Here is a 14,736-nt window from a genome sequence, read left to right as displayed (position 1 = left end):
AAATGGAATTAGCATCACTCAGCTTTAGAGAAAACTTCATTAACACCAAGATAGGAGAAAAAACTGTTGATTTATTCATTTGTGCAGTCTGTTGTCAAATTTTTTATATCATTACGTTCTATAGAACCCTAACAGCCTAAATATGTAAGATAGTAAGTAGACATAGAATGATAGAATAGTTTGGGTTGGAAGAGACCTCTGGAGGTCATCTGGTGGTTCAGCATCCTACTCAGACCATGGCCAGTTAGATCAGTTTGCTCCAGGTCTTGACCAGTTGAATTTTTAATGTCAAGGGCAGAGGTCCCACAATCAACTCTGGGCCTCTGTTCCAGCATTTGACTACCCACACAAGGATTTTTTTTTTTTCTTAATATGTAATCAGAACTTAGCTTGCTGCAGTTTGCATCCATTGCCTCTCATCCTATTGCTATGCAACTGCAAGAAAAGTCTGGCTCTATCCTCCCTATATCTCTCCCTGAAGGGCTGAAGATTGCAATAAGGCTCCCTCCTTAGCCCTCTCTTCCTAAGACTGTGCAAACATAAGACCGAGCAAAGTAACTCATAGGAGAGCTCTGAAAGGAAAAGTTTATGCAAAAGATACCTGATATGACATCTACTCAGCATTATTTGCATGGGACAAGAGCCTAGAAACACCAGTTAGGAACAGAGTGTCTCTGTGCTGGGCACCGAGGAGGAGATATAGCTGCCTGCACGCAAATGTTTTGCAGCAACAGACAGACAATAAACAGATGGGAGGGGAAATAAGGTACAAGGGAGTGAAGCTGTGACCCCATTAACCCATTGTGAATTCACTGAGAGAAGCAAGACAGTGGCAGAAGATCTTACAAGTCATTAGAGTTTTCCTCCTGAAATATTGAATCAGGTCACCAGGGCTATAAATACTCTATGCAAGGAAAAAATAGAGGGGTCCTATACACATGCAGATATCAGCTGACCCTCCTATCAATGTGCCAAAGGTATTACTCATATAATACATTACTAATATGTCTTGGCTTAAGTGTGACTAAACATCTCTGGGCAGCTCTCCGCTCTCAGAGCACTTGTAAGCAAATCTGGGTAGCTTCCTATTTGAATTGGGCTGTCCACAGCAAGGAGTCTTGTAATAAACTGAAAGTGTAACTCGAATGATTAAAACTGTCAGGTTTCTTTTTTTTTTAACCTCTCACCTTAGGAAGAATCAAAGAGAATTAGTGTCTTGCATCCACAATCAGACACATCAGACAATTAAACCTATGTGGAAGATGGAGGAGAATTCCTTGAGCTGAGACAATGAGGATAGAGCCTGTCAGACCGTGGGTCCTATTTGCTCTAGCAGCCTTTGCCACAATTTAAGAAACATGTCCAGTCAGCAATATGCAGGAGAAAAGCTGCTGTCAGTGTAACCCACAGTGTTGTACATTCAGTAGATATGTGCCTCACTGCTAGCCACAGAGAGAACTGAGTTCGTTAGTGCCAAATCAGAGTTCTCTGCTTGAATTGCAGTTTCTCCCTGTGTGCAAATTCTTTTTTGGAGCCGAGTCCAAACAGGTGATGAAAATATATGCCTCTGAGGCTAACAAACAAAATCCTGTTAGCTGAAGAGCAGCCAGGAGGTAAGAAGAAGTTCTTTTTCCTCTGGATATGTTCACACGTGACTATCTTTTTGCAGCATTAAATGCTAAGAGGGGTTGCCTTGAAGAGAAGTGCTGAGCCTAAATTCTAAAAAACTCTTGAAAGAGTTTTTTAGTTATAATATTTCTCATCCTCATGGAATTAAGAAAAGGAAAAGTGTAAAATTAGACCTTGTTCTCCGGCCTTCCTTCACCCCCAACTAAAATGTTTTTCCTTCTTCATCTCAAAGTTTCTCCTTTTAGCTCAACTTTTTCTGGAGAACCTTTTTGCAATTTATACTTACTTCCTTTTTTTTTTTTTTTGAGCACATGTTTGCTGGAGTGGACACAACATTTCCCTGTGCATTGAGCTTGCTTCTGCTCACTGCAAAGAAGAGGAGTTTCCACATATACTGAAAGTAGGTTATTTCCTGCTTTGGTCCTGTTTCCAAACACTACTAGGACCAAAAACCCAATCTGCTGATAGAGCTAGGGCCATAGTCCACTGACCTAATGAGCTCAAAAAATTGAGTGCAATAACTTTTGGATACAGTGTATGAAGGAACACATAGTGGAAGACACTGCATGAGGCTCAGTTCATTTTGATGCTAATCACAACTAATACAGAGAAAGTAATTAACTGAATAGATGCAGGAGAGCTGATTTCGGTATTAGAGATCAAGTTTACTTTCTGATCATTGAAGACACTGATCAATAAAGCCCAGTCGGACTCTCCAGGGCTGGATACTTCATTAAGCTGCTTGCCTAGAGCTCATGGAATTGCTGGACTTTTGCTCTCATAAAATTCCAGTGGTCAGCTACAACATCCTTCTTTGGCCCCTTTGCTTGGCACAATGCTGAAGCTCTCAATATGTCATCTCTCCATAAAAATGGGAGATACAATCCAGCCAGCCTGGAGCCCTGGAGCAATGCTGGTCATCCTGACTTCCCAGCATGTGGCATTGTTTAGAACTAGAGATAACTGAGGGCAATGAGATACACCTCCTCTCTGGGAGTTACGTGCCACTGTTCCAGCACTTTGTCTCCTAGAAGGAAAATACAGCTTTAGACCAAATCAAACACTGTTCTGCCTGGTTGCCTCACCATTCTTGTTCCTTTTTGGCACTAGTCATCCATTAAAGAGTTCAGGATGTTCCTTCCTCCACGCAAGTCCTCCTCTGAATCGTGCAGCAGCTTCTCTGCAGCCCAGCCAGTTTCCTTCTCCCTTGGCTGATCTTGCAAGTAAACAAAAAATACCTGCCAACTAAGTACATACTGCTCAGGGGTCCTCATCTTGGAGCTTCCTCTCCAGCTCTCATCTCTTATGTTTTTTTAGAAGGCTGCATTGATACCTGGCTCTTTTGTTCTGGCTCCAGGAAAATTCCACTGCCTGGAGCCTGCCCTCAGCATGGACTCATGGCCTCAGCCGTCCCATTGCATTACCAATGCTTTCACATAAATGGAAGATGTTTAAGTTAATGATCTCCCATTGTTAACCATGTGTCACCCCCCTGTGCAATTTCAGTTCAAAATGGTAGTAAAAACATGGCCAGGAGGGATAAGTGCCTACTTTCAAAGCAGGGTTTCCAGTCTGCCAAAGAAAGTCCTACATTATCAAGCAGAATTAATAAGAAGTTCAAGCTATTTCCAAATATACAGTTGTGCCAGTAGACTCCGGTTCACATTTGATTTCAGAGAAGGTCTTCTGAATTGACCAAAGACCACGTAATTAAGTTAATAGCTAATAATCTATATATGTAGTTTAAAAGACATTTTTAACAAATACCTAGATGAAGCTGATAAAGCATCTTGAAAAAAGTTAATTAGGTCTCTGTCTTCAAAGGTAATTTTTTTAGTATACTGGCGTACCATAGTTGGAAAGTATCTTGGAAACCCCTTCATATCTTCAATAGTTAAATAAATATTAGGGCTTTTAAGGCTACTTGAGACTGAGATAACCACGCTGCATTTGGAGAGCACCTTGGAATTTGCTTATTAAATTTCATCGAGTTCATGTCTCTCCATTGTGCTCAGTTCCTCCCTTCACCTCTTTTTTTTTTTTCTTTTTTATTTTTTTCCCTATATTAATCTTTTGGAGAAACTTTTAGGTCATAAATTTAAGAGCAAATAATTCAAAATCTCCACCATGAGTTTTTCAAAATTGCATAACACTGGCCAAATGATGCTCTCATTGAAGTCAGTGGTAAAACGTCCAGCAACTTCAAAAGAAGCCAAGTTAAGCCAGCAGAGTCCTTATTAAAACCCCACCTTTATTACTTTGAAAAGAACGGGAAGTTTAAAAGGACTAACTAAGGAAATTCAATGCCCAAATCCCATTGTAATTCAATAGGAATGGGGCGCCAAATTCCCTCAGGCTACTTTGCAAATTCTCTCTCACAATGGATGCCAAACTAGCTCCCATAATGAGCCAGTCATTCTGTAATGTCAGAGGGTCAAGGTGATTGCTGGGTGGTGATACCTGGCCATAGCTGAAATAATGCAATACTGTGGAAGTATTGTGTTTCCATCACTGTGCGTCTGTGAAACAAAATCATCTGGATAAGGCTAGAATGGATTAGGAATGACCCAGCTGGAGGCAGGAGAAGATGGGGCTGGTTGTTGAGTTTAGGGCCATTTAGTATCTCCAGGATGCTTCACCTCCACCTCTAGGGCCCTCTGAGCCCCAGAGAGAGAAATGGGACTAGGAACTTACAGGCAAGATCACAAAGGCTTGAAGCATTGGTTTAAGAAATCCCCCAAAAGATCAAGTGGTGTTTTTTATGGTTGTCTCTCCAGATCAAGTAAAGGCAAAACTGTAGCTGCTTCCTCAGCTATCCATCCCTCGAGCACACAGGCCAGGAGATGTCAAATGTTCCTTTCCACTTGCCATCAGGCTAGAAAAAACACTCCTTCTCCCACTGCAGCAGAGATTTGGAAAGCTACATCTAGGAATGGCAGAGCCTCCACCCCGTGCTGAGACCTTCCACACCACCACCAGCCCTGCTCTTGGTCCTGCAGTGTTTGCAGCAGAAACAGGGGCCAGTGAGGCTTGTCATTCACAGCTTGGTCTATCAGCTCCCTCTAATGCTCTGTCTGTCTGTAAGAACATTCACCTAGAACAGCAGGGGGGTATAAAGCTATTCTGGGGAAAACAAGTTCACCTGACTTCATACACAAAATTTTAACTTCTCCAAAGGAAAAGGCCTACAATGGTTCCCACACTGGCATCAGTCAAGAAGTCATTTATACTGAAGTTTATTCATGCTTCCTTCCTCTTCAAAAGAAAAGCCCTGTCCCAAAAATTAAAATAAAACCATCCTTCCCCATTCCCCTCACTGTTAAGATTGATCAGCTTCATGGGCTGAACCAAGCATTTTATATGGTTTCTTTCATTCGGTTTGATTAACTCCACATGGACTTGGATTCTCAGAGATTTGTTAATACACAAGACGGAAGGAGTATGTTGTTTTGATAACTCAACATTTTAAACAGTTAGATCAATTTTTTTATTAGATGAACTAACCTACCAGAATCTATGAGACACCAGGGGAAAGAACTCACCAGCGCCTCAAGAGATCATTTGTTTCAAGTGAACTCATCAGGAGTCCCTTCAGAGCTGTGTTCCTCATGCTCAAATTATCTCTCATAGTGGTGTTTTTAGCAGGCAAATTCTTAGATTATGCATGATTTGAGTTCGTTCATGGAGTTAATCAGTCTGCAGGCACTGTTTCATTAACAATTCTCAGCAACAGATTTCCAGTTTGTTGGTATTATTTAGAGCAGAGTAGGTTAATATTACATATTAGAAGCACAGCATCGTATATCACATGGATATGGTTTCCCTTAGCAATGAGGTGTTATTCAGAAGGGGTCCAGAAGCCCATGAAAGTCTACAGAACCATTCCAGTTGACATGACTGGGCAAAGAACACTTGTTCTAACATCAAGGAAAAACTCATAGGGTTAACAATCCCCTGTCCTGAGTGCAGAATTATTATTTATATTTTTCCGATTATTTTCAGTTCAGGTTTCCTGAAGGTAAATATGAGAATTTGAGCTGCTAAGATACAACAATTACCTCCTCTCCTTATATATAGGAAATCAGTTGTGCTGTCCTGCCTGCACTAGGTTTTATGGGAGACCGTATCTGAAGTCTTACTTATGCTGACTCTGAAGTTACTGGTGTGTGAAAGAAATGGCGGATGGAGCTGGCTAGAAGGTTAGCTTTGGGGTTGCTGCTGGGGATCGGATGTAATTCTGACCACAGTCAACTGCATGTTTTTAGGTGGGCACATCATGGTTCGAAGCAGGACCCCATATTTGAAGTAATCTAGTGTTACACAGGAGGACAACCATGGGCAACCATACTGCTTTTCTGCAAAAAACTGCTTGTAAATATTTAATGTTCATTCTTCCTCAAGGTGGTGAGGGCTAGCAGGTAGGAGGTGGATAGGAAGTCAGGATACCTCAATTCTTTGATTTTGCTGCTGAAGGAATAGGTTTTTTGAGTGAATAAGACCACCTTCCAGTGGTTGTTTTCCTTTTTGTTCTCAGGCTATTAAGAGCTCCTGTGCACGCAACTATTCCAAATTAACTCCGTGCAGGAATGTTTTTGTTCAGAATAAGCACTCATTTTCATAGTTTACTTTAATTCACTTTGAGAGCAGCAAGGTATTCCTAAAAGTGAAAGTGAAGAAACCAGCGTGTATGTGTTTCACCTAGCTCCACGTAGTGTGAGGCGAATCCCTTATCCTCTGCTTTCTGAATGGGGAGAGCAAACGGTCACTGCCACTGAGCTATTCTTCTTCTAGAGAGTCCTTCTGTCCCCAGCCCCACAACACTGAAGACCTCAGGTGGCCGTTAAAAAAATATCAGTCAAGACTCCCAGTTTAATGCTTCGGTCATTGTGCATAAGGACCTTGACAAATTACACCGAATAACTTTTTCCGCTTCAGGTGGTTGGTGCAGGTACGTTTGTCTCCTGGAGTGCAGCTAGAAGTGGGCACAATGCAAAAAGACCTCATGGGCACTGTGGCTTCTCCCACGGTTTACATGTAAGCTTCCCTGAAAAATCTGTGATCATGCAAATAAGAGTCTAATAGGCAGCTATTTAAGTTATGCAGGCACCAGAAACAAAATATCCCCCATGGACAGACCTTGCAGTTGGTCTGTCCTATCTATATATATATTCTGCTGGCTCTTCCAGACACTATGGACATCTTACATTAATTCCTTCAGAGTTATTGTAGTCAGTGAACCACAGAGCCTCACTGACATGACCATGTAACTAATAATAAATTATAATCATATACCATTTTATCAGTCATTTTGGATTTTCTGTTACGGTGCCAACTGTATACATATACTTCTATATTATACTTTGTATTTATGTTATTCATCAGAAACACCAAAGAGAATATAAAAACATGCTTTAAGTAATTCAAAACTGAAACTAGGGCTCTCAATTCATCTATCTATGTCATTTGAGGACAAGCAAACAAACTCCTAGATGAGAGTGAAATGTACACTTGTCAATGTGTTTTGGGGGGGGAAATGCAGTTCTTCACAAATGAAACCCTGTTGATGCACAATGGCAGCTTCTTTTCTTTGTCTTTGCATTTGATACTGTGTAGATGCTTAAAACATTATCCTGGTAATGTTGCATTCTGGGCAAGGACCACTAAAATTTCATATCAGCAGTATCACCAGACATTTCCTATCAGGAGTACCACTAAGCTTATTTGAATTGTCGTATGTTTTAAAATATAACTCACCCACACTGGCCTTGCCTAGTTCTGTTTTCTACTATCAGTAATCTTTGAAGGTCTTTTCATGCTGTTGCACTATACACTCTTAAGTAGATATACCCAGTAATTCTCTGGACAGACCAAGTAACCCACCTTTCATGAGTCCTCCCCAGAACGCTTTCTTGTCCTCCTCCATCCTTCCCAGCCACTCAAACATCCAAACAAAACAAAAAACTTGCTTTCTGGGAGTTCAGCAATATGGTTCACTTCAGTGTAACTGAGAGGGAGGAACTGCAATGCCTATGGGAACAAGGAGGTCCCAGTACCTTGGGCATAAGCTTGCCTGGGAGTTTCCACTGCTGTTATCAAGCATAAGCAGAAAACATATGTGATCAGAGCTTTAAGCGAAAGCATTGGCAAAACTGAAAGATTTTCTTAATATCTTTTGTTCCTGGCAATTTGTTTATTTGTGTTTCTCATGGATGTTACGGCACACAAGGACAAGCACAGTCACTTATTTTGTTTGTTTCTTCTAAGGTGATCCAAGGAGTCTATCCCAATAATTTCTCCACTGAATCCATAACCTGAACTATAGCTTGCCTTTTTGGAAAGAAGAAACCAGCAAATTCCTAAAGCAGTCATTCCTCTGTTGTCCTTCCCCATATTTCTCCTCTAATTTTGTCAAGCTTCATGTCCCACTTACTCAGTGTTGCTTTTTGCCTTCTCTGCCACATATAAGAAAGTATCAGAAACGGGTGGATGGTGACAGACTTGCAGGCTTGCCTACCTGCTTTTGCACATGGCTGAAACTGTCGTGATGCTGCCTTTCTTCTGAGTATCTGTGCCTCCATACACCTGTTCTCAATACATTTATTTTGTTGCTTATGGCAAGTTTCCGACTTTCTTGGCACAGGGAAGAGGGGAAGGAATCCCAGAGGTTATTCCTCTCCTTCCTCAGAAATACACCACTTCGTTCAAGTGCCTGCTTTGCTGGTTTGCCAAGTAAAGGCTTAAATGCACCTCTTTTCTTTTTCCTACTCACCAGCTTGCAAAGCCCTTCTCTCTCTTTTTGTCCCCATATGCAGCAAGCTATTTGTAGAAAGCTGAACAGCTTCAACAGAAAAAAATCAAGGCCGTAATTTGATGAACACTCCCTTCTACCAAAAAGGACAACTTGTTCATAGTTCGTCCTTTACCTCTCACTCCTGCCCACTCAGTTGTACCAGCTCAAGTTTGTTGCAGCTGAACAGAATGAGAAAAATTATCTCAGTTAAAAACACCACCTCTTTTTTTTTATCCTTAACCCCACAAGCAATTGTAATAGCACAACTGGGGAAGCAGTTAGGAGAGAGAGGAGTGCAGCAGAAAGGTGGGTGTGAGTTAAACCAGCATTACCACTGAAAGAAAAGTTCATTGAACTGTGGTGTCAGAGAGCTCCACCTCAAATACCCTATAGCTCTGTGGATAGACCACTGTCCCAGAGATTTACAGGGGAGAGTAAAGACACCGATTCTTCCATTTGGTCTCCTGGGTCTAAGCACCCCACTAAAAAAAAAAAGCTCCAAAGTGAAAACAAACAAACAACCCTTTCCTAGTTTGGAAAATGTAACAGAAACCCTGAAATTTCAGGTAACATGTTTTGGATTGAATGAAATGTTTCATTCAACCTGGAGACATTTTTTTTTTTTTTTTTCCTTTTTTTCTCTTGAGTTACTGAAAGGCAGCTATGTTATCAAACAGATATGCTACTCTGTGCTCAGCAAGCCTACCTGCCCTGAACTCCTCCAGGTCCCGTCAAATGGAGTGCAGGCACAGAGTGAAAATTATTGGCTCAGTGAACATCACTCAGGTCAGATCTGACACCCACCTGTGTCAGAGAAGTCTAACGTTAGAAAGCTGAAGCAGAATCCTGGCAGTCTGTGGCTTTGAATTAACCAAAATGCATCTGGAATGACCAGCGTGCAGTGCTAACACACAAACATAGCAAAAAATTTTTGGCTTCCAAAGGAACTCTGCTGTGATTAGAAAGAAAAGTCATTCTATCAGTTATTCACTTGAATCAATGGGCAATCCCTCCATTGCTTCCCAAAGCAGGAGCATCCCTATAGCAGGATTGATGCTTTGTAATTTTGTCCTGAACGAAGCCAGACAGGAAGGAAACTGTCATTTCTCTAGATGTAGAAAAAGTCATTTGGTTATGTTGGGTGGATCCTTACTTCTTGTAAAGTTGTTTAGATCAGAGGTGGGTTTGGGTTTTGGGGTTTTTTTTCACAACCAGAGCCTTGGCAACCAAGCAACCTCTCTTTTTTTCCCTGTAAACAAAACTAAACTGCATACTCTAAACACCACTGTGTTACAGACTTTCCAAGGACTTTGCAAACACCTTCTCTGAGGAAGGCTTTGGCACCATCCCTGAGTCAGAGGCAAAGTGGAGTTTTTAACACGACCTGGCTCCTGAGTGAAAACAGTATACTCTTTCTCCCTGTCAGCGTGCACTGTTTCAATGCCTCTCGTGACACTGCTAGCAGAGTTAAGTCCAGATCATTCCCACTCTGCTTGCCTAGCAGATTAAAGGGACAAAGAGCCCTGCTGCCCTCTACCAAGTGGGCTGCAAATGCCACAATCTGTCTTGAATAGATGAACCTGTAGGGGCCAGATTCAGGCACTAGACATCTTTTTGGGTGGTTAAGACACATGTTCCTGGGTGTCTTTCCACTGTGAATTAGGAAGTAATCCTAGGGAGGTGCTTTGTTCCATGACACAGGGCATTTGGCAATGATGATGCATAGGTAAGAGAAGTGATGGGATATATGTAACAATATCTGTTATTACATATCATAAATGTCCAAGATGATTGGTTGTTTGCCCTCTCTGTGACATCAGCAGCGCTGAAACATGATCAGCAATTGTTGCTGAATAAGTAATACCGAGAAGCAAATTCAGATGAAAACAGAATTCACCAAAGAGCAGTTTCCCTGATATGAACTGCTCATCGACAGCTATTTTTAGACAGGGACATCCCAAGCCCAATCCGTTTGACTCTCGGCAGATGCTTCCCACATCAAACAGATCCAGCACATGTTAGAGGCAATGAAACCTCCCACTAGCACCCTTCCAAGCTGGCTCAGGGCCCATCATGAGCCATTCCTCCTCTTCCACTTGGTTCTTTAATTCAGACTCGACAACCTAGGATGCAGATTTAAATTCAACTATAGGACAACTATTAATAAGCTGACGAACGCTGAGGATGAGAATTCTCAGTGAATTTAAAGCTGAGGGATGATTGCCAAGAAAATTTGGCTCTCACTCCCCTGTTGCTTTGATGCCCTTGCTTTCCATTCTCACATCCTAAGAAAACTCTTTTTCCCTCCTCTCTGCTCCCTCCTTAATCTCCCCAGGTATAAGCAGTGGAGGAGATGAACCCCCTTTCAACAGCTGCCCAATCCTGCCTCTCCTCACTTGTCAGCCAATTCTTCCTGACTTTTAATGGTGCTGGCAACATCTTACTCTCCACAGCTCTTTTCCCACCACTGCTGCCAGCCTGGAGAGTAGGCTGGATGCGGGGTGGGAACAAGGCAGGCAGTGCTGGGCCCAAGACTTGCAGGTCCAGATCACATGGCAGAAGCGCTGTTGATGGACGGGCAAGGCAGTGCAGCACCCTTTCAAATGCCACCATATAGCACCTCTTCTTGAGAGGCAGTGTCCACCCAACCCGTAAAATTCACACAACAGGCACAGGAAAAATGCTGAAGGCAAGAGTGTAGCAGAGAGGATAGCTCTAAACCAACAGCAATTTTGCCCTCCTGACTAGGAATTTTCAGGTGACTATAAATATTTACAGTTTCGGTCACAAGAACATAAATTCAGTTAAATAATTTTGGCTGGAGAAGGGGGTGAGGGAGGAATTGTTTTTGTTTTCTTTGGGGTGTTTTGTGTTGTAATACTATGTTCCAGAAATTTTATTATATTTTGGTTTGGGGTTTGGGGTTTTTTTTCCCCTGAAAGGCTGAAATAATTTGTTTTGACAGTCCAGGAAGAAGGATCATAGAATCATAGAATAGTTTGGGTTAGAAGGGACCTTTAAAGGTCATCTAGTCCAACCCCCCTGCCGTGGGCAGGGACATCTTCAGAAGAAGCTGGTGGATCTTTTGTATTGAAGAAGTGAACATCACTTAAAACATAGACCTAAATTAAAAAGAAGGAGGAAGCCACACCAAAGATTTCTAAGATCCAGAAAGTTAAGCAAAACCTTTCTCTTCAGGCAAGTCAAGCATTCGGTGTTGAAGCAGTCTGAAATTCGGTTTTCCATTTGCTGTCTAGCAGAAAAAAACAAACTCTCAGAAAAAGCTTTTGGATTTGAACCAAATATTTTCCCCTCCAGTTTTTCACCCATTATTTGATGAGCTTTAGTAGCCAGTGTGGTTCCCCAGAGATTTTGGACATCTTGCTGTGAACTAAAGAATTCCCATACTCTGAGGTCTGTACACCCAAGGATTCAGGGGATGGCAGCTACTCTCATTTACAGAAGCCAACCACCATGTAACTAGCCTGGGGGTAGCAGAGGACAGCCCTGCATCCAGAAGCCTCTTCCATAAAACATACCTAAGTTATGGCTATGTCTTTTCCTATGAAGGGATTATTCGCTTCCTCCCCATGCCTATGGCAAAACTCTCTTCAGTCTCAATGGGAGCAGGATTACCCTGCCAACATTTCAGTAACCAACAGGGCCAGCTTGAAGTCAGTTTTCTGGCACTGGAGGGAGAGTTTCATAACCATACATCACTGTAAACTGTACCAAGGAGGATCCTCCTCCCTGCTTTCCTCTTTGTCTGTTTCCTCAAGCAACATAGCTGCCGACAGGCACACCAGGGACATGGCTGGCAAGCAGTGGAGATGCTGTTTCGCTGGCAATCAGTGACCAGACGAGCGTGTATTTGTTTCTGCTTGCTTCCCATGAAATGTTATTGATCTGAGTGTGCCATCAAAGAGCCAGAACCGTCGACTGTGAAACCAAAAAACCTACTACAGGAATTGCAAGGCCATTTGAAGAATTCGCCTTTTCTGTCCCTGTGAAATGGGACACCAGGCCAGTTGTGCAGCAATATGGATCAGTCCTCCCTCATTCTCTAATGGAGGCTGGCTCATTGGCAGGAGTTTTGCTGGCATTGCTGAAAGCTGCAGTTCGACTGGTGCAAGCTGGTGAGTCTTCCCGTCTGCTGTCCTCCTGCAGCTGACCTCTGACCCTGCTCAATCTCCCTCTGCTTCCTGCTGGAGAGTAATTCCTTCAGATACCTCCCACAGCTCGGACCAAACAGACACCCAAAAGCCGGTCAGCTGAGCAAATAATACCTAACTTGGATGGAAAGCTTCAGGGCTAACCTATCCCTACACTAAAAACACATACTACACCAGCTTCAAGATCCAGCTGTCCATTTATGCACAAAGACCCTGCTCCAGCAAAGCACTTTCGCTCCAGAGTACTTGCCTCCTCCTACGCTTTGAGTCATTTATAGTGTCTTAAGAGTGTTGCTGGATCAAGGCCTACTTTTCCTTAGCTAGCCCTGTTCTCAGACCCCTTATTTATTTATTAGATATTAGATGCCGTTTCTTTGCTAATTTTTTTTTTTTTCTGCCTTGAGTCATAACATTGCCATTGGTTCTTCGGGTCTTAATTCCAATGATTTCCAGGGCAGCTGCAGGGGGGGCACTGTGCACAGCCATTTCACCATGTGCTGCATCTGCTGATGTGAAAGGACAGAGTGCAACAACCCCCATACTGCCTCTTCTGTAGCAGTAAATTCACACCCTTTCTGAAAATTTAATGAGATCAGACCTTGCAGCCTTTGCTGATGAACAAGGGTAGGTCCTTGCTGATGCTGGTGAAGATGGAGTTGGGAAGAAACAGCTTTGAATGGGCAGCAAGACTGGTTTGAATGATGAGCAACACAGGCTTGTCCTCTTGACCCAACTCCTCCTGCAGTGAGCCTGTACACATGACATGAGTGAGGCACAGAAAGCAAATTATGAAAGTGGTGAAAGCATGTGCCCACTGCCTTTTTCACACTCACACACACTATTGCACAGCCTGATGGTGTTCCACCACTGAAGGATAGGCTATGCAGCGTTGTTACCAGCTGCACTTAGGGAATAGACTCACACCAGGGCTATGTGGTCACTGAGCAGACCCGGAGTAAGAGGCAGCCTTGCCCTCTCATTCCTTGTTCTGGTTGCTCACCAGCTACTCTTTTTTTCCTTTCCCTCCTCTTCTCCTCTGTATTTCACAACCTTTGCAAAGCACAGCTCATGCACAACGAGGTCATGATTCAGCAAGAATCCCATGACGTTTAAGAGGGGCACAAGGAAACAAGGTGATTTCATCCAACACCACATGTGACAGTCAAATGCTGCTGATGATCTGCTTCAGAAAGTGCTAATGGCCACTATGAAGGTCTGGATCATAATCTGACGGACCTAAAGCATATAAAGGAAGAAACATGGAAAAAATAAAGGAAGACAAGTCTTTGTCCATTTTTTGTCTCAAGTCGATCTTTCTTTTCTTACTCCAATAGCTCAACTTCATAGCAGAACTTACATTTGTTGAGCTTGTATTTGTTGAACAAAAATGTCACCAGGGAAGGTGCTACTCCAGCACCAAATATACTGCCAAAGCAGCAGTCCATAAAGTCCATAACGAAGTCCAACCAGGGTGCTGCTGCCAGACAAAGCTCTTCATGGTGCTCTGTGGTTGGTAAGATTGAAGGACACAGCTGAATAGAAAAAAATGTTTGTAATGAATTGTTTTTACAAGACCCTGTCCTCCCAGTCCATGGCATCAGGTTAACTCCAGCAAGAACTGAAGAAGAAACCCAAAAAGGGGAAAGGATTTTGTACTGCAGTCAGATAGGTGCATTCTCTATGGACCTTCTCTGACTTACCAGCCCAAGATCTCATCCACAGCAAAGCATTCCTGGTGTCATGGCACAATGCTCCCACAAAGACCAGCAGTCCCTTTTCTTCTGTTTACCTAGCGGTTCAAGTAGGGCAATCTGGAAAAGAGAAGCCACCTCAGTTTCTGATAAATGAGGTACTGGAAGCTACATAATAAGCCATCTCTTGACACAAACTGGGAAGTGATTTTATTCTGCAAATTCTACCATTTCCCTTTTAGCTGTGTCTTTGTAATGGTGGCCATGGTTCCATTTCCTACAAATTATACCTTCCTTTAAATTAGCCCAGGTATGTGACAGGAACAGAGTCTGGAACTTTGAAGCAATCTTTTTTTTATATATTTCACTACCAATAAAACTGCAGATTTTTGCAAACGAAGGAGGGAAAATAAACCAAAAGCATCCAGAAAAAAATACAAAATTTAAAAACAAC

Source organism: Aptenodytes forsteri, unplaced genomic scaffold (genome assembly GCF_000699145.1).
Source record: "Aptenodytes forsteri isolate BGI_AS27 unplaced genomic scaffold, ASM69914v1 Scaffold412, whole genome shotgun sequence".
NCBI classification, from domain to species: domain Eukaryota; kingdom Metazoa; phylum Chordata; class Aves; order Sphenisciformes; family Spheniscidae; genus Aptenodytes; species Aptenodytes forsteri.
The sequence above is the reverse complement of the archived record's forward strand: the minus strand, read 5'-3'. Positions refer to the sequence as shown.